Source organism: Dermacentor andersoni, chromosome 10, assembly GCF_023375885.2.
Source record: "Dermacentor andersoni chromosome 10, qqDerAnde1_hic_scaffold, whole genome shotgun sequence".
NCBI classification, from domain to species: Eukaryota; Metazoa; Arthropoda; class Arachnida; order Ixodida; family Ixodidae; genus Dermacentor; species Dermacentor andersoni.
Window position 1 is genome coordinate 139,144,944 of NC_092823.1, and position 19,623 is coordinate 139,164,566.

At 48.5% G+C, this 19,623-nt stretch overlaps 1 protein-coding gene across 2 annotated transcripts in view; it reads left to right on the forward strand.

Moving 5' to 3' along the window:
- LOC126545210 (isobutyryl-CoA dehydrogenase, mitochondrial-like) overlaps positions 1-19,623 on the forward strand; it is a 149,719-nt gene that overhangs the window by 92,013 nt on the left and 38,083 nt on the right. The gene's annotated exons all lie outside the window — the stretch shown is intronic.

Consider the following 19,623-nt stretch of genomic DNA (forward strand, 5'->3'; position numbering starts at 1 on the left):
CCTCCCTTGGTCATCCACCCCTCTACCCCATCGGCTACGTAGCTGCCACCATTTTACCGGCACAAGAGTATCCGGTGGAGTTGATCAACTTTGCCTTGAATGATAGCTCCTAGCGAGGCCTTGGAGACTCCACTGGCTCCATTATTTAAATAAAGCGTTCATCTTCAGGGATCTTTAAATGCTGTCGGCGTTCCACTCTTGAAGGCGAAGCTTAAGCGCCCTTCAAATTTTCAGCTAATTAATGAACACTTACTAATAACCTTCCTAAGCAATTACTTTACGGCACATATTGCAATTTGCGAATTGTAGCCGGTGCGTTTGCAAGACGTATCCACTTGAAATGAATTTCCAGCATTACACCTGTTTAGAGAGATTTTCCAATGTGTGGGACGAAATACATGGGCGTTCCAATTACTTTTGAGCGTCAGTGCATAAAAGAGCGTTTTATTTAAAAAAAAATGTCTCACCATCCCAGCTATGACAAAGTGGACGTCCAGCGAAGCTGTTGAAAACCACCACTGTTGACTGGGTGTGCAATGCTTTATGGCTTTATGGCTTTTTAACTTATATATACACGATGTTGTCCTGATCTATCCGAAGGCAACATTTATCATATATGCAGACGATACTAGTATGTTTATTTCATCGGCATGTTATACTAGCTTAATAAATAGCGTAAACGAGTTTCTCCAGAACATATCCACATCCATGGTCTACAGAAAATTATCTAAAAATAAATTCAAATAAGACTAAAGCCCTAATTTTTATGCGAAAGGCACAAGGATTCCACATAGCCACACTTTAGAGATGAACAAGAGGAGCATAGAAATAGCCAATAAAATTAAAGTGTTAGGTAGATACTTTCCCAGTGTAGCACAATCATTCCAGTGTAGCGTACTTCTCTAGTACGCTACACTGGAATCGACATGTACACTCTGTAGTCCAAAAGCTTTGCCGTATCACAGGATTGCTAAACAAGAACAGATAGAGAGAGAATAAACATTTTTATTGGGTGAATGCAGCTATCGTCTACCAACATCCGTAAAGATATTAATTTACCACTCATTATTTGCATCACACAATAATTATAAACACCTTGTGTCGGGCACGACGACTGAATCTAAGCTCAGGAAAATACACTTACTACAGAAAAAGATCATACGTATCATAGCAAACGTGCCATATCGCAATCATAGTGAGCACGTCTTTAAACTCTACAACATATCCACAAGCTATTCGTATGTGGCACTCAAACTCTGAAAACAGCGTATTTAATTACATTGCTTATCGGCAAAAAAATACAGCTACCTATATTGCCCGTCATGGAGAATATTGGTCTGTACCCTCTTCAAGAACTGACTATGGCTTGCAAATGACGAAAAATAAATTACCCAGACTACTTAATTCCTTTCATGGCGCTGGCATTGACATCATTAACATAACTTGGTCAGAACTGTTGTCACTTATCCGAACCTACTCCTAATTAATGAATCAAGCGTAATTTCTGTTTCACCTGTATTCACATATACGTGTTGTTAAATGTTTTTAATGACATAATTTTTGCTCATCCTATTTTTTCTTCTAATCATTCCAATATTAATCGAGCGCCATTTCTTCTCAACTTTAATTATGCATCGTCAAGTGTACGCAATTTTCACTCTTATTTACGTCTTGCCAAGTGTATGTAATATGGTGGTGTGTACTATCTGCATTGTTATTACTTGCCATTGTCCAATTTCTTTGTTCCCTATTAAAAATTCTCTTGAGTTCATTGATTATTGTACTTAACATTTATACGTAATGTTTCTGCATACGGTTGATTGCGCGACTCACTGCCACCATGTAACACGGGGGCTAAGGGCACCTCAAGCTGCCTCAGTGCAGCTTTTATCTTAGCCCCCGCCATTGTATTTTTAGCAATGGAAACAAATAAAGAAAGGAAAGAAAGAAAGAGTAGTAATGGTAGTAATGCTATTTTAGAGTAATAGTATTAATGGGAGTAATAGTAGCTTCGACAGCATGTCGCCGCCCATTGCGGTAATGCAACATTTGAATACGTTGCTAGGCTGGTTACTTCATATACGAAAGGCTGGCGACGGCCGCTCGCGTAGCAGTTATTTTTACCAGGAAACGAATGCGGCGAGCGCTACGTGCTTTGCATTGTTATCAGGAGCGCCGCATCATCAATTATGTGGTTCGGATGCTTGTTTTGAGCTTCTTCTTTATTGAGACATATGCTGTTTTGTATGTTGTATGTGTGATTCCAAAGAATCTACGCACTGTTAGCTTCACTTTGCTGAGTGCTTGTAGCCTCTGCCTTACGGGGTTATGAGCCATTGCATTTTTCGTTGCTTACGGGGCTATGAGCTACTGCTCTGCCCTGCACTGCCGTCGGGATCGGCGCACCATTGTTTTCTGTCCACGTTACGCCACGAAGAAATCCCGGGATCCCAGCCATAGACGGCTTCGCTGTAAAAGTAAGCGGATCAACAGTGCATTTTGACGACGTGTTTTATGGCGCTTACCTCCAAACTAGTGCCATCTTGGAAATTCATTCCAAGTGGACACGGTCTTGCAAACTCACCGGCTACAACTCGTTAATTGCTGTATGTGGCACATAGTAAATAATTAAAAGTTAATTATTGACTTTTTGTGAATTAGTTGAATATATGTTTTCATTTCTCGTGCAAGTAATGCCCGCCTCTCAGAATAATCCAGCTCAAGGACTAGAATTATGTTATCTGCAACAGGTGTTCTTTAAATATTCCGAAGAAATAAAAAAAAGAGATGTCGAATTTTCGCCTGAAAGGTGAAGCAGTGGTTGCGATAGCAATTACTAGAAAACTATATAACGTAAGGATCATAGTTTTATCAGCCGTATAAACTTGTAAACATTCACTTGCTAACTAAATTGCGAGCGTGACACCAGGCTTGTTAAAGGAAAACATATTGCCACGACCAACTTGGTGACATTTAAGTTGCGCGCCCTTTGCATTGGGCACCGTGCACGCCGTACAGTGGTGGTGTTCAGCAACCATAGGCAGCGATCTTCGTGGCACGGGCAGCCAGTTGGACTCGGCTCGCATGCGCCACGCGCACGAGGTGTCACGCGAGGCGAAGAGGAAGACGGTTCGAGCCCAGTTTGAGAACGCGACTGCCGCGGATATTCTTCACGACCGCAGTGACTTTTACTAGTGGGCACAAGTTCGCCTTTAATAAATATCGTTCTTTTACTAACATCGTTACATTTCTGGTGGAGGTGCTGGGTATGAGTCGAAGCCCCACGAACGAAAGTCAGCGTAGCCCCGACAACCCGCGAGTCCATCCCGTGGAACTGACACCTGTACACCAGCGGACCAGCCGCCGTCTTCGAGGCGACTCGCCTGAATTCGGCCCTCTTCTCTTCGTGCCAAGAGAAACTCCCACAACGGACGCCGCCACAATGACTACCCAGGTAACACCGGCACAGCTAGTCGTAAGCCAACCTCGCAAGCCGCCAACATTCCATGGTGACTCGTTCGAAGACGTGGAAGATTGGTTGGAGCTGTTCGAGAGAGTGGCGAGCTTTAATGAATGGAATGAGAGACAGAAGCTCCGTAACGTATATTTCGCTTTGGAAGACTTCGCAAAAACGTGGTATGAAAACCACGAACCCTCTTTGACCTCTTGGGAGGAATTTCGACGACAACTGCTAGCAACGTACGCCAGCACGGATCGTAAAGAAAAGGCGGAAATCGCACTTCAAGCCAGGAACCAGCTCACAAACGAGAACGTGGCGATGTACATCGAGGACATGTCCCGCCTGTTCAAGCGGGCTGATCCCACCATGAGTGAAGATAAGAAGCTACGCCATCTCATGCGTGGAGTAAAGCAGGAACTCTTCGCAGTTCTCGTCCGCAACCCACCGCGCACGGTCGCCGAGTTCAGATGTGAAGCAACGACCATCGAAAAGACCCTGGAACAGCGGGCTCGGCAATACAACCGTGAGGCAAGCTGCGCACCTGTCCATGTCTTCCCTGGAGGCCTGCCAAACGACCTGGAAGCCCTGCGGGAGCTTGTCCGGTCAGTGATCAGGGAAGAGCTCAACAAGTTGCAGATACCTCAGGCTCCAGCTGCACTATCTATAGTCGACGTTGTCCTGGACGAACTCAGGAACATCATACGGGATCCAGAGCGTGAGCCACAGCCGACGCGGCGCACCCCAACGTACGCCGACGTACTCAGGCAACCCGCGGTGCACAGTAGTGGAGCAGTTGCGACGACCGTTCCCTACCCGCCTACAGTACGCAGTGCACCTCGTCTACTGGAACCACCGGCTGCCTATCAGCCTTTAGCACGTAGTGCACCTCATTTTGCGGAACAAAGGCCCCGGAAAAGTGACGTCTGGCGTGACCACGAGCGCAGGCCTCTGTGTTTCCACTGCGGAGAAGCGGGTCACCTGTATAGGTTCTGCCCGTACCGTCAAGTTGGGTTAAGGGGTTTTCCCTTAAGCGCACCATGCCCCCGAAACGGTGAACGGCCAGCGGAGATCGAAGAATACTTGTCGACGCGCCAAAGCCCCGTGACTCCTCGCCAACGTCAACCACGATCACCGTCGCCCATGCGCTACCGATCGCCTAGCCCACGCGCGTCTCCAAGATTGCCTAGGCGTCGTTCACCAAGCCCACACCAGGAAAACTGAAGCAAGCGACCTGTGGAGGTGAGGCCGCTGATAACCAGAGTTACGAAGATCCTCCAACGCAATTCCAGTGCGGTGACGAGATAATTCCAGTCTACAGGTGCAGGAACGAAACGATTACGTCAGATTTGCCGTTGATAATAGACGGATGCGAGCTGAATGCCTTAGTCGACACCGGCGCTGATTATTCGGTAGTAAGCTTCAAGATGGCGAAGCACCTTAAAAAAGTTGTGACGAAGTGGACTGGTCCGCAGATACGCACGGCAGGCGGTCATCTTATTACGCCCCTTGGACGATGCACCGCAAGACTTACGATAAAAGGCTTTACTTACGTTTCTGACTTTATTGTACTGCCAGAATGTTCACGGGAACTTATATTGGGAATGGATTTTCTACAAGCTAACGGCGCCATAATTAACCTACGTAGGTCCAGTGTATCTTTCTCCACAAAACAAGCTATACCTGTGGAAGAATCCGAGGAGCGACGTCTCGCTGCACTGCGCGTCGTTGACGATGACGTAACTGTGCCGCCACGCTGCAGTATAATGGTTCTTATGGAAAATGAAAGATTTTCCGACCGCGAAGGCATAGCGGATGGAAACATAGAGCTCCTTTTCAACAAAGGTATTTGCGTGGCTCGGGGCCTTGTTCAGTTAAGCGATGGCCGTGCACATGTCGCACTTACAAATTTCGGTAATGAATTCCAACACATCGCACAAGGAACAGCTATTGCCTATTTCCGCGAGTTCTGTGCAGCGACCGAATTATGCAGCCTAACTACGTCAACTGCCCTTCCAGGAACCTGCAGTGTCGACAGATCAATTACCGTCAACCCGAGACTCCCGGAAGCCCAAAAGAAACAGATATATGCCCTGATAAAGGATTTTTCTGACTGCTTCTCCACGTCCTCGAAGGTACGGCGCACGTCTGTTGCGAAGCACAGAATCATTACAGAGGACGCCGCAAGACCAGTATGCCAGCACCCGTATCGAGTTTCACCAAAAGAAAGGGAGATCATCAAGAAGCAAGTAGAGGAGATGCTTTCAGATGACGTTATTCAGCCTTCCAGCAGTCCATGGGCGTCTCCGGTAGTGCTCGTTAAGAAAAAGGATAACACACTTCGATTCTGCGTCGACTACCGTAAACTGAACAGCGTAACCAAGCGGGATGTGTACCCCCTTCCGCGTATCGACGATACGTTAGATCGGCTCCGATGTGCAAAGTTTTTCTCCTCCCTGGATCTCAAGAGTGGATATTGGCAAATAGAGGTGGATGAACGGGACCGTGAAAAGACAGCATTCGTAACCCCTGATGGCCTCTACGAATTTAAAGCACTTCCATTCGGCCTCTGTTCCGCGCCCGCAACTTTCCAGCGAATGATGGACTCTGTGCTTGCAGGATTGAAATGGCAGTCATGCTTAGTGTATTTGGATGATGTGGTCGTATTTTCCACCACATTTGACCAACATCTCGAGCGCCTGCGACTAGTATTAGAGGCTATTCGCGCAGCAGACTTGACAATTAAGCCGGAAAAATGTCAATTCGGCTTCGATGAACTTCGGTTTCTCGGACACGTTATCAGTGCTGCAGGCGTTCGTCCAGATCCCGAAAAGACAGCAGCTGTTGCGAGGTTCCCGACACCCACAGACAAAAAGTCAGTGCGACGTTTCCTGGGTTTATGCGCATACTACAGAAGATTTGTGGAAAACTTCTCAAACATTGCTGAGCCCCTTACAATACTGACAAGAGAAGATCAACCTTTCATGTGGAAAAGCGAACAACAAGACGCATTTGACGAGTTAAGGAAACGCCTGCAAGCTTCTCCAATCCTTGCCCATTTTGATGAGACAGCCGACACTGAAGTTCATACCGATGCGAGTAACGTCGGCCTTGGTGCCATACTAGTGCAGTGGAATAACGGCCAGGAGAAAGTAATTGCTTATGCCAGCCGTAAGCTCTCGAAAGCAGAGGCAAACTACTCCGCAACCGAGAAAGAATGCCTTGCAGTCATTTGGGCAATATGTAAATTTCGGCCCTACCTCTATGGTAGACCATTCAGAGCGGTCAGCGATCACCATTCGCTTTGCTGGCTGGCGAATCTCAAGGATCCATCCGGACGACTAGCAAGATGGAGCCTTAGGCTTCAAGAGTATGACATTACTGTCGTATACCGATCCGGGAGGAAACACAGCGATGCCGACTGCTTGTCCCGCGCACCCGTCGAGACAACTGTGTCAGAAGAAGAGGATTTCCCGTTCCTTGGCATTGTTGACGCGTCACAAATTGCTCAACAACAACGAGATGACCCGGAATTGCTTCCCCTTATACAGCGCCTGGAGGGACTCGACGTTCAACTCCCGCGTATTTTCTCTAGGGGGCTATCTTCGTTCTGTCTGCGAGGCAGTGTCCTCTACAAGAGAAACTTCGAGAACAGCGAGACAAAGTTTTTACTTGTCGTACCCACATCTATGCGAGACGAAATTTTGCATGCATGTCACGATGAGCCGACGTCTGGACACATGGGCGTGAGCCGTACAGTCGCCAGGATTCGTCTGAAATACTACTGGCCCAAGTTATTAGCATCCGTGCAGCACTACGTCAAGACTTGTCGCGAGTGTCAAAGGCGCAAGACTCCTTCCGTAAAACCGGCCGGCCTCCTCCAGCCAATAGAGCCACCAAAAGCCCCATTCCAACAAGTCGGTATGGACCTCCTTGGACCCTTCCCAACATCATCTTTAGGCAAAAAGTGGATAGTTGTGGCCACGGACTATCTGACCCGTTACGCAGAAACTGATTCCCTGTACAATGCAACGGCTGTCGAGGTTGCAAAATTCTTTGTCCACAATATCGTGCTCAGGCATGGCGCTCCCACAGTTGTTATTACCGATCGTGGAACGGCCTTTACTGCGGACCTAATGAAATGCTTGTTGCAAATGACACATACTGATCATAGGAAAACTACGGCGTACCACCCGCAGACAAACGGTTTAACTGAACGCCTCAACAGAACACTGACCGACATGCTTTCGATGTATGTCGACGTTGAACATAGGCTGTGGGACGAAATTTTGCCATACATCACCTTCGCATATAATACGGCCGTTCAGGAAACAACACGAGTCACCCCGTTTGAACTTGTATTCGGCCGAGCAGTAACCTCAACTTTGGATGCTATGTTGCCGTTAGATGAAGAAAACCATAACTCATCTGACCTAGATGATTTCTTGCAACGAGCCGAGGAGGCACGACAGATGGCAAGGTACCGAATACACCGCCAACAACGCATCGACTCCAACCGGTACAACCAGCGCCGTAGTGAAGCTCATTACCAGCCCGGTGACAAGGTGTGGGTATGGACCCCAGTGCGACGCCGTGGACTGTCTGAAAAGCTTCTGTGCCGATACTTCGGCCCCTACGAAATACTTCGTCGCATAAGCGACGTCACTTACGAAGTCAAATCCGCTGGACACGAGAGCCCCAGACGGCGCAACTCCACGGAAGTTGTGCATGTTGTCCGCATGAAACCCTACCAGGAGAGGTCATGAACAACAACAACAACAAAAAAAGTGAGAGCCCACAGGAACCCCTACTTCCTCTCACGCATCGGGCCGATGCGGTAAGGAGGGGGATAATGCCACGACCAACTTGGTGACATTTAAGTTGCGCGCCCTTTGCATTGGGCACCCTGCACGCCGTACAGTGGTGGTGTTCAGCAACCATAGGCAGCGATCTTCGTGGCACGGGCAGCCAGTTGGACTCGGCTCGCATGCGCCACGCGCACGAGGTGTCACGCGAGGCGAAGAGGAAGACGGTTCGAGCCCAGTTTGAGAACGCGACTGCCGCGGATATTCTTCACGACCGCAGTGACTTTTACTAGTGGGCACAAGTTCGCCTTTAATAAATATCGTTCTTTTACTAACATCGTTACAATATACAAATCTCACTCGATGGCTTCGGACACTTGCTGTCAAAACGCTGGTGTGAGGAAACGCGGCAGCAGCAACGAGCGTATTGACCCTCATGCTGTATCTCGCTTCAACGCGAACTAAGCGGCAAGAACACGTCACGCATGAAGTTATCAGCCTTCGGTGCACCTAGGCTCTGTACACATCGCAGATCGCTTTCAAGATGAGGGCCCCGCGGCCGCGCTCGGCACCGTCACACGCTTATACTGCTCCCCGCATATGCATGAACAATAAACCTAGGGACGACTTTTGCGTGCAAGAGGGCCAAAGACACGGAGATCGGACTTCGCGCACGTGTCCGCAAGTAATCCGATCGTCAGAGCGGTGTTCCGTTCTCGCTCACCAAACGAGAGAGATACGCAAGCTGCGCTGTTTGAAATTCAATACGGACCGCACCGCCGCCGCTCGCGAACCGTGGTGCAACCGCAGCTTCGTTGTAAGAAATAAATTCGTGAGCCATTGCACTCTGTGAAGGTGGATGACCAGCGAAGCTGCTTAGCGCACGACACAGTGGTGACCCAGAATACTGAACAAAGGTACAAACGTATTTATTGTCCTAATCTGTGGAGATAGTGGCGATATAGGTACGCACAGACACTCGCGTGTCATCTCTGTTATTAAATGTGTCCATCACGTAAGACATTGAATGGCTCATACACCCGTAAACGCGGCATCGATCCCCATTACGACGACAGAAGAGCAGTGAAATTCTACGCTGCAAATAACCAAAAATTGTGCTTATGCGGAGTGGTGCAACACCCTCAAAAATCTAGGAAGTGACCATTGTGTTATAAGCACCGCAATCCGCACGAGCCTAATCCGCTAACAAATCATCATCATCATCATCATCAGCCTAGTTACGCCCACTGCAGGGCAAAGGCCTCTCCCATACTTCTCCAACTACCCCGGTCATGTACTAATTGTGGCCATGTTGTCCCTGCAAACGTCTTAATGTCATCTGCCCACCTAACTCTCTGCCGCCCCCTGCTACGCTTCCCTTCTCTTGGAATCCAGTCCGTAGCTCTTAGTGACCATCGGTTATCTTCCCTCCTCATTACATGTCCGGCCCATGCCCATTTCTTTTTCTTGATTTCAACTAAGATGTCGTTTACCCGCGTTTGTTGCCTCACCCAATCTGCTCTTTTCTTATCCCTTAACGTTACACCCATCATTCTTCTTTCCATAGCTCGTTGCGTCGTTCTCAATTTCAGCAGAACCCTTTTCGTAAGCCTCCAGGTTTCTGCCCCATATGTGAGTACTGGTAACACACAGCTGTTGTACACTTTCCTTTTGAGGGATAGTGGCAACCTACTGTTCATGATTTGAGAATGCCTGCCAAACGCACCTCAACCCATTCTTATTCTTCTGGTTATTTCAGTCTCATGATCCGGATCCGTGGTCACTACCTGCCCTAAGTAGATGTATTCCCTTACCACTTCCAGTGTTTCGCTACCTATCGTAAACTGCTGTTCTCTTCCGAGACTGTTAAACAGTACTTTAGTTTTCTGCAGATTAATTTTCAGACCCACCCTTCTGCTTTGCCTCTCCAGGTCAGTGAGCATGCATTGCAATTGGTCTCCTGAGTTACTAAGCAAGGCAATATCATCAGCGAATCGCAAGTTGCTAAGGTATTCTCCATCGACTTTTATCCCCAATTCTTCCCACTCCAGGCCTCTGAATACCTCCTGTAAACATGCTGTGAATAGCATTGGAGATATCGTATCTCCCTGTCTGACGCCTTTCTTTATAGGGATTTTGTTGCTTTCTTTGTGGAGGACTACGGTGGCTGTGGAGCCGCTATAGATATCTTCCAGTATTTTTACATATGGCTCATCTACACCCTGATTCCGTAATGCCTCCATGACTGCTGAGGTTTCGACTGAATCAAACGCTTTCTCGTAATCAATGAAAGCTATATATAAGGGTTGGTTATATTCTGCACATTTCTCTATCACTTGATTGATAGTGTGAATATGGTCTATTGTTGAGTAGCCTTTACGGAATCCTGCCTGGTCCTTTGGCTGACAGAAGTCTAAGGTGTTCCTGATTCTATTTGCGATTACCTTAGTAAATACTTTGTAGGCAACGGACAGTAAGCTGATCGGTCTATAATTTTTCAAGTCTTTGGCGTCCCCTTTCTTATGGATTAGGATTATGTTAGCGTTCTTCCAAGATTCCGGTACGCTCGAGGTTATGAGGCATTGCGTATACAGGGTGGCCAGTTTCTCTAGAACAATCTGACCACCATCCTTCAACAAATCTGCTGTTACCTGATCCTCCCCAGCTGCCTTCCCCTTTTGCATAGCTCCTAAGGCTTTCTTTACTTCTTCTGGCGTTACCTGTGGGATTTCGAATTCCTTTAGGCTATTCTCTCTTCCACTATCGTCGTGGGTGCCACTGGTACTGTATAAATCTCTATAGAACTCCTCAGCCACTTGAACTATCTCGTCCATATTAGTAACGATATTGCCGGCTTTGTCTCTTAACGCACACATCTGATTCTTGCCTATTCCTAGTTTCTTCTTCACTGTTTTTAGGCTTCCTCCGTTCCTGAGAGCCTGTTCAATTCTATCCATATTATAGTTCCTGATGTCCGCTGTCTTACGCTTGTTGATTAACTTAGAAAGTTCTGCCAGTTCTATTCTAGCTGTAGGATTAGAGGCTTTCATACATTGGCGTTTCTTGATCAGATCTTTCGTCTCCTGCGATAGCTTACTGGTTTCCTGTCTAACGGCGTTACCACCGACTTCTATTGCGCACTCCTTAATGATGCCCATGAGATTGTCGTTCATTGCTTCAACACTAAGGTCCTCTTCCTGAGTTAAAGCCGAATACCTGTTCTGTAGTTTGATCCGGAATTCCTCTAGTTTCCCTCTTACCGCTAACTCATTGATTGGCTTCTTGTGTACCAGTTTCTTTCGTTCCCTCCTCAAGTCTAGGCTAATTCGAGTTCTTACCATCCTGTGGTCACTGCAGCGTACCTTGCCGAGCACGTCTACATCTTGAATGATGCCAGGGTTCGCGCAGAGTATGAAGTCGATTTCATTTCTAGTCTCACCATTCGGGCTCCTCCACGTCCACTTTCGGCTCTATTGCACAAACAGGCCTGGAGTGCGGCCTGATCCCGGTGACCAGAACCGGTAACGCACTCTCTCACCAGAGCAGGATTGGCCACCCTGGTGCTGTACTTGGCCACAACCTCCTATATGAATACAACAATCAAACCCCGGCCCTCAGTCCCCTAACAAATAGCTACAGCTAAAAGAACAGGCTGGTGGGCATATAGAGAATCGCTTAATGAACAAGGCACTTACATAAATGATTTAGATAAGTGGTGCAAACGCATGCGAAATATAAAGCAGAAACATGCCAAAACCGTCACCAGCACGAAAAAAAAAAAAACCTGAAGTGGACCCTCACCTACTGCATCTGTGGGATGAAAGAAGAAGCCTGACCAAAAGATGGAAGCGACAGAAACGCAACCACAAACTCGAAATGAAAATCAAAGAAATAACGCAGCAGGCCGAGGAACACGCTAATCAACTTGCAACGGCCAACTGGGAACGCTTCTGCGGATCACTAAATGTGACCCTAGGGACAGCCAAAACGTGGAACATCCTCAGACGAATTATTGACCCACTCAAAACCAGACGCGAAGGATAAAATAACCATGAAAGATTGCTACAGTCATACCAAGGCACAAAAGAACTCCTTCAGGCAGTCCATAGCAAATGCTTCGGTGAGAAATCCCCGATACCCTCACACCGAGCTGATGACAGCGGACAACGAAACCCAGAAATGGATGAACTCTTCATGGAGGCAGAAATTAGAGCAGCAATCGCCAGTACAAAACAGAACACAGCGGCAGGGCCGGACCGAATATCAAACGGCATGATTAGAAACATGAATTATGAAGCCATGACCATTGGGTCAAAGGAACGAGACCACAGCAATACAAACACCCTGTGCTAATCATGATCCCAAAACCAGGGAAGAAATTGACTATAGAAAACCTTAGGCCTATCTCTCTTACATCACGTCTAGGAAAGCTGTTCGTGAGATTAGCAAACACTAGACTCGAACGTCATCTCGAAAAATAACAACTTATTGCCTGATACCATGTTTGGCTTCAAATCACATTTTTCAACACAGGACATACTCCTGATTTTAAAAGAGGAAGTATTAACCAACGTCCCCTAGGCAGGAAACCACATTGCCATGGCTGTAGACATAAAAAGAGACCTTTGACAATGTAAGTCACAAAGGAATACTGAATGGACTAGCAGAGACCAACTGCGATAAAAGGGCGTACCAGAACATCCGACGCTTCCTCAAACAGAGAACAAAAGTTATCAAGGTAGGAGATGAATCTAAACTCATTCATCTTTGTAACAAGGGAAGGCCACAGGGCGCGGTAAGCTCGCCTACACTCTTCAACATAGCCATGATTGGACAAGCGAAAAAACACCAAGAATTTCCCGACATCCGTCACTCCCCATACGCGGATGATATGCATAACCAAGGGCAACTTGGTAGAAAAGGAGGAGAAGCTTCAGCGGGCAGCCAATATAATAAAAAAACATCCCCAACAAGGAGGACTCCATTGCTCGGCGGAGAAAGCAATACTCATTCGCCTGACAAAAAAAAAAAAAAAAAAAAAGAGAAAGATCTGGCCGGAGACTTAAGCTCGAGGTCAGGCTGGGAGGGAAAATTATTCCTGAGAGGTCAACAGTAAGAGTGTTGGGGATGTGGCTTCAATGAAATATCAGATATATCCACACTTTAAACACGATCAGAAAAATAACGCTACAGATTAACCGCGTGATAGAGCGTGTGGCTCATTATCGGACAGGGATGCGGGAACAGGACACCCTAAAATTGGTGAAAGGCCTGGTTGTTAGCAGTCTAATGTACTCCCTACCTTAGGATGCAGTGAATAGAGAGGAAGAAGAAAAGGCTGATTGATTAATAAGAATGGCATATAAGACAGCCCTGAGGCTGCCACGCAAGACTTCAACTGAGAAGCTTCTAGCTCTCGGCTTCCACAATACATTTGATGAGCTTGCTTAGGTCCAACTCATAGCGCAGAGGAGTCGATTGGCGCAAACGACAACCGACAGCGCTCTTCTTCAAAAATCGGCCTTGGAGAATGCATACAAGCACACCAAAACACCAAGGGACTACCCTGTCAGATCAGAGATTTGTATGGGGTATCACCAATACCGCAAAACATGGATCCGACATTACATGCAGGAACGAGAAAGGCTAGAGCAGAATACATAGGACAAAACAGCCAAGTACTTAGACACTGCAAGGTTCACGGATGCTTCACCATATCGGGACAATGCAAAGAATATGGTATCAGTTGTCGTAACCGTAAAGGTAAAATCACGGCCTTTGCTTCGGTTTCCCGAGCAACCACTATAGAAGCAGAAGAGATAGACATTGCCTTAGCTATAAAAGAAGGCACAGAGCGCAACGTTCCACTGGCAATAATCACATATTGTCGGGCCGCATGTAGGAACTATCAGAGGGGACAAATCGGCGCGAAGGCGCACCGTATATTTACCGAAATCAGCGGAGAACTCAACGTCAGGCATACCCAAACAATAACATTGGCCCCGGGAAACGAGGGTGTTACGGGAATTTCAATGCAGATGAGGCGGCTCGACGTTTCACCAATTGCCGAGCTGACGATGACAACATCGTGGAGGACCCGACACCCGTCACAAAGAAATCTTGCAATACTACAAGAAATTGAGAAGACTCTACCCAGCACCGTATAGGAACCTTTCAGCCGTGGACTCTGCGACATTACGCAGGCTCCAAACGGACACATATACAAACCTCCATAAATTGCCCGTATACTACCCAACAGCATGCAAAGACATGCCCGTGGTGTCGGGCATCACATGGGAATGCACGGCTCACACCAAAGAGCAAGAAGAGAATAACACGAGAGTGAGGTGGGAGGCATTGCTATCCAGCTCTTCCCTCAGGGATCAGCTCAGGTTGGTCCGGAGGGCAGAAAGGATGGCGAGGGCCAGCGGCGCCTTGGAACAGGGGCCCGACCACATGACGTTACCCTGTTTTAAGGGCAACGAAGTCTTTTTCTGCAAATAAAGTTTCGTTCTTCTTCTACGCTGCAATGATGAGCGGCAACGGATCCAGCTTTGGAAGACGACGACGCTCGAGCCATTGCTGATGATAATGGTTTTTTGCACAACGGAGCCAGCTGTGGAAAACGACGATGACGACGAACGCGCGAGCAGTGGCACTAGCGCATTTGCGCGGTTGGTGGTGGTGGTGGTAACAACTTTATTAACAATCCCGCAAATTCGTGGCCTGGGCCTAGGCCGCCCCCGAGGAGGTCCGGAGATCCTGTCTCCTCGCCGCCTCACGGGCTTGCTGGATGGCCCATAGTTGATTTTCGAAGTTTGAGCTGCGCAACGCGGCCGTCCATCGCGCCGCATCTTCATCTGGGGAAGCTGCATTTTCTTCGCATATAACCTCACATTCCCAGAGAATGTGTCTAAGAGATGCGTGAGCCCTGCCGTATAGTTGGCAGTTATCATCTGAGTAGATGTCCGGATATATCCTCCTGAGATGGACGGGGTTGGGGAAGGTCTTTATTTGTAGCTGCCTCCAGTCTACCGCTTGGGCCCTGTCGAGTTTGGGGTTAGGGGGCGGATAAACCCGCCTTGAGTTTTGATAAAATGTTGTAATGTCACAGTATCTGGTCATTCTGTCCCTCTCTGTCCATGCCTCCGTTGGATTTCCAACCCCAAGAGAGGATCCTTCTTCGCGGGCGCGGAATGTGAGACCTCGCGCTACGCGGTGGACCTCCTCGTTGAGGTTGGGTACGGGGGTGTCGGGGACGTGTGAGCCGGGAACCATATAATGTGCCGTTCCTCCGTCTCCTCGGAGGTGACATAGTTCGCGTTGGCTTTGAGTATAACCTCAGCCTTCGTCGAAATTCTGCCTTGCGCATAGTTTCTGACCGCCGTCTGCGAGTCACTGAGTATGTATCTACAACTGGGGTTAACGATGGCTAGAGCTATCGCCACCTCTTCCGCTACCTCGGGGTTTTTTACACGTATGCTACAAGAACTGACCAATTGTTTCTCGGTATTGAGGATGGCCACTGCAAAAGCACGTCGATCCTCGTATTCTGCCGCGTCTACGTACAGCGCTTCCTTGTCCCTACCGAAGGCTTGGAGTAAAGCCTTGGCTCTACTCTCTCTTCGACCCTTATTGAATTCGAGGCTCATGTTCTTGGGTATATTAGCCACCTGCAGCTTTCCCCTGATTGTGCTTGGAAGGGATGTCTTGTCGCCGTGCTGCTTGTGATAACTTATCCCGAGTTTGTCCAGGATGCTCCTGCCCGCTCGTGTCTTCGCTAGTCTCTCGAGTTGCGAGATTTGGTGTGCCTCAATTAACGCTTCAAGCGTGTTGTGGACGCCCAGCTGTAGCAGAAGTTCCGTGCTGGTACTGTCTGGAAGCCCCAGTGCCATCTTGTGTGCTCTTCTAATGAGGGTGTTCAGTTTGGCATATTCGGCCGCGTACCAGTTGTGGTAGGCGGCCACATAGGTAATGTGGCTAATAACGAAGGAGTGTATGAGTCTGAAGACGTTGGCCTCCCTCATACCCTGATGTCTGTTAGTAATTCTTCTGACGAGCCTCATCGTGTTCGTGATCTTAGTCTCCAAATGCCTGACCGTTTCTCCGTTGTTGCCGTTCGATTCTATGATGAGTCCGAGCACCTTAATCTGCTTCACCCTGGGTATTTCTTGTCCGTCTTTGGTGCGTATGCAAATTTCTTCGTATGCAGCATGCTGGATGTAAGCCTTGGGGGGTCTTCCCCTAAGCGTCGGGCGGTAGAGGAGGAGTTCCGATTTTTCTGGCGAGCAGACGAGACCGGTTCCGACGAGGTACTCTTCCACCACCTCGGCCGCGGTCTGTAATCGCTGTTCGATTTCTCCGTCGCTTCCCTCGGACACCCAGATCGTAACGTCGTCCGCGTATATTGTGTGATGCACTCCCTCGATGGCGTTGAGGCGCTCGGGGAGGCCGATCATAATGAAATTAAAGAGCATCGGCGAGATGACCGAGCCTTGCGGGGTGCCGACGCTGCCTATGTTCCTGTCTTCGGATGCGAGTTTGCCCAGCGTTAAGGAGACTTTCCTGTTTGTGAGGAAATCCTGAACATAGCTGTACGCTCGGTTTCCTAGATTGAGTGCGGCAATGCTGCGTAGTATGGCTGCGTGAGCTGCATTGTCGAAGGCTTTCTTGAGGTCTAATCCTAGAATGGCCCTGGTACCTCTTGTCTTGTTGTCGAGTATCTGGTGCTTGATTTGCAACATTGCATCCTGCGTGGAGAGATGAGCTCGAAACCCGAGCATGGTGTCTGGATACGCTTCCACGTCGTCCAAGTGTGCGTTGATCCGGGTGAGGAAGGCGTGCTCCGTCAACTTGCCGACGCACGACGTAAGGGATATTGGTCGAAGGTTGGCCAGATCTGGGGGTTTCCCTGGTTTGGGGATGAGCACCATTTTTGCTCTTTTTCACTGGTCGGGGATGCATCCTCGGGTCCAGCAGTCGTTAATGTACTTGGTCAGTTCGGAGAGGGTCTCGTTGTCCAAGTTACGAAGGGTCTTATTAGTTACGCCGTCCGATCCCGGGGCCGACTTGCTGTTGAGCTTTTGCAAAGCGGCCCGGATTTCCGCCTCGCCAAAGTCTCTGTCTAGAGAGAAATTGGGATTTCCCGTGTATTCCCCGTGTTGAATAGTCGGGCTATGCGGGGCGTATCTGTCGCAGAGTTCGGAAAGGATTTCTTCCTCGTCCTTGGTGTGTGTGTGTGTGTGTGTGTGTGTGTGTGTGTGTGTGTGTGTGTGTGTGTGTGGGTGTGTGGGTGTGTGTGTGTGTGTGTGTGTGTGTGTGTGTGTTTGTGTGTGTGTGTGTGTGTGTGTGTGTGTGTGTATTAGCTTGCGCATGGTTTCCCTATGTGTTGCCTTGGTCTTGGTCGGGTCTAGCAGGTGTCGGAGCAGGCTGCATGTGTGACCGGTGCCAATCCGTCCGTCCATCTCGTTGCAGGTCTCATCCCATTGTTGTTTACTAAGAGTTTTGCAGTGTTCTTCTATTTGTTTGTTGAGTAACGCTATGCGTTTCCTTAACTTCCTATTGTGTCTTTCTCTCTGCCACCTGGTTTGAAGCGATCGTTTGGCCTCCCACATGTGCACCAGGCGGCTGTCGATCTTCTCGACGGGAAGTTCTGGCGTCATGGTCTTTGTTACTTCATTGACGTCAGCCATCACTTTTTCGGCCCATTGTTGAATGTCTGCGATGGGCGCCTGCGTCATTCCGGCTCGATTCTTGCGGAACTGGTCCCAGTCCGTCCATTTGAAGGTTTTGTTAGGTTCGACCTTTAAATTCTCCAATAATTTCGTTTCGAGAATTCTGTGGTCACTACCAAGGTCTTCGAACGTGTTATTCCTACTCGCTCCTCTTGTATTCTTCACTAATGTTAGATCGGGCGTGGTGTCTCTTGTCAGCCCTGTTCCCATTCTGGTGGGGGAGCTGGGGTCGGTGATGAGGGTCAGGCCTGTTTCCTGTATATCCTGCCATAAAGCCTTGCCTTTGGCTCTCGTATAGGCATAACCCCATGCTCCGTGCGGGGCGTTACAATCTCCCCCGAACAGTAGGCGATGGGAGCCCGCAATGTCGGTGGCCCTCCTAAAAAGCGTTAGAAAGCGCTGTCGTATGTGCGCAGGCTTGCTGTATAGATTGAAGATAAACGTGCTGCATTGGCTCATGCTTTTAGGTATAATTTCTACGAATACTTGTTCAATCTGCGCTACCTTAATGTCGTGACGAACGACCTTTCCTGACCAAAGTAGTTACCGCTTGGTTCCACCCGGATGGGGGACCGATGGCTTAGTAACCGGGTAGTTTTGCTAATTCGTGTGTCTCTTGTAGCATTATTACATCGGGCTTCGATTTGCTTTTAAGGTGTTGTTGTAGGACCGCTTTTTTGCGGCGTAACTCTTGCAATTCCAGTGCCATATCGTCAGCGCGCCTCTTTTACCGTGCTTGCCTATTTTGGTCTGGTCGTGGGGTGGAGGTCTGAACGACCCCAGATGCTCCCGCGGTGTTTACAGGGCTGTCGCGGAACTTATTAGATGCGACCCCAGTTATCGGGGCCCCTGCGGTGGCAACTGGCTGCAGTTTGGCTACTCTAAGACTTAGGTTGGCCACGTTGCTTTCGAATTTCTCAAGTCTCGACATTATGGTCGAGACCGCCAGCGTGAGGTTGCCGACGGCTTCCGCTTGTTCTTTGTGTACATTTTGCATTTCTGTTAATTTCTGCCCTAGGTCTGCCAGTTGTGATCCGGCTTGGCTGCTAACGGCTGGAGCCTTTCTCTTAGGTGGCGGAGGGTTGTCGTCCTTCTCCATGCTATTATTAGGGGTTACCGCAGCTGCACCTGCACTACAAGTACTCAGACGGGGAGACATCTCCACCCTTCGACTATTCTTAAGTTCCTGGATTTCTCTCGTGAGGTGTGAGATTTATTCTCTCAACTGCTCATTTTCCCGTCTCATTTCTGCTATTTATTGGCCCCATGAATTTTTAACGCGAGATCGTTAAGGAGCCCGTGTCGCAGAAAATCCGGCGCCCGGCGTCGGACGCTGCCTCGGCAAAAATAATTGCGATACGGATTCCGAACCGCGCATACCCAACCACTTCTCTAAAACCAAATTTGCTCATAACTTGTTTTTTATTCTTTACAAAGATGTTCCTCAGAATTTTGAGAACGGCAGCCCACAAACGAATGTAATGGAAAAAAACACCGACAGCTCATGTCCTTTATGCTAGGTTTTCTCTGAGTGAAATATTAAAAACGTCTACGCCGACCACAAGCCAACGGAATCCCCAAGAGACGCTGGTTCAGCACGGACCGTGAGGGCTCTGCATCACCAGAC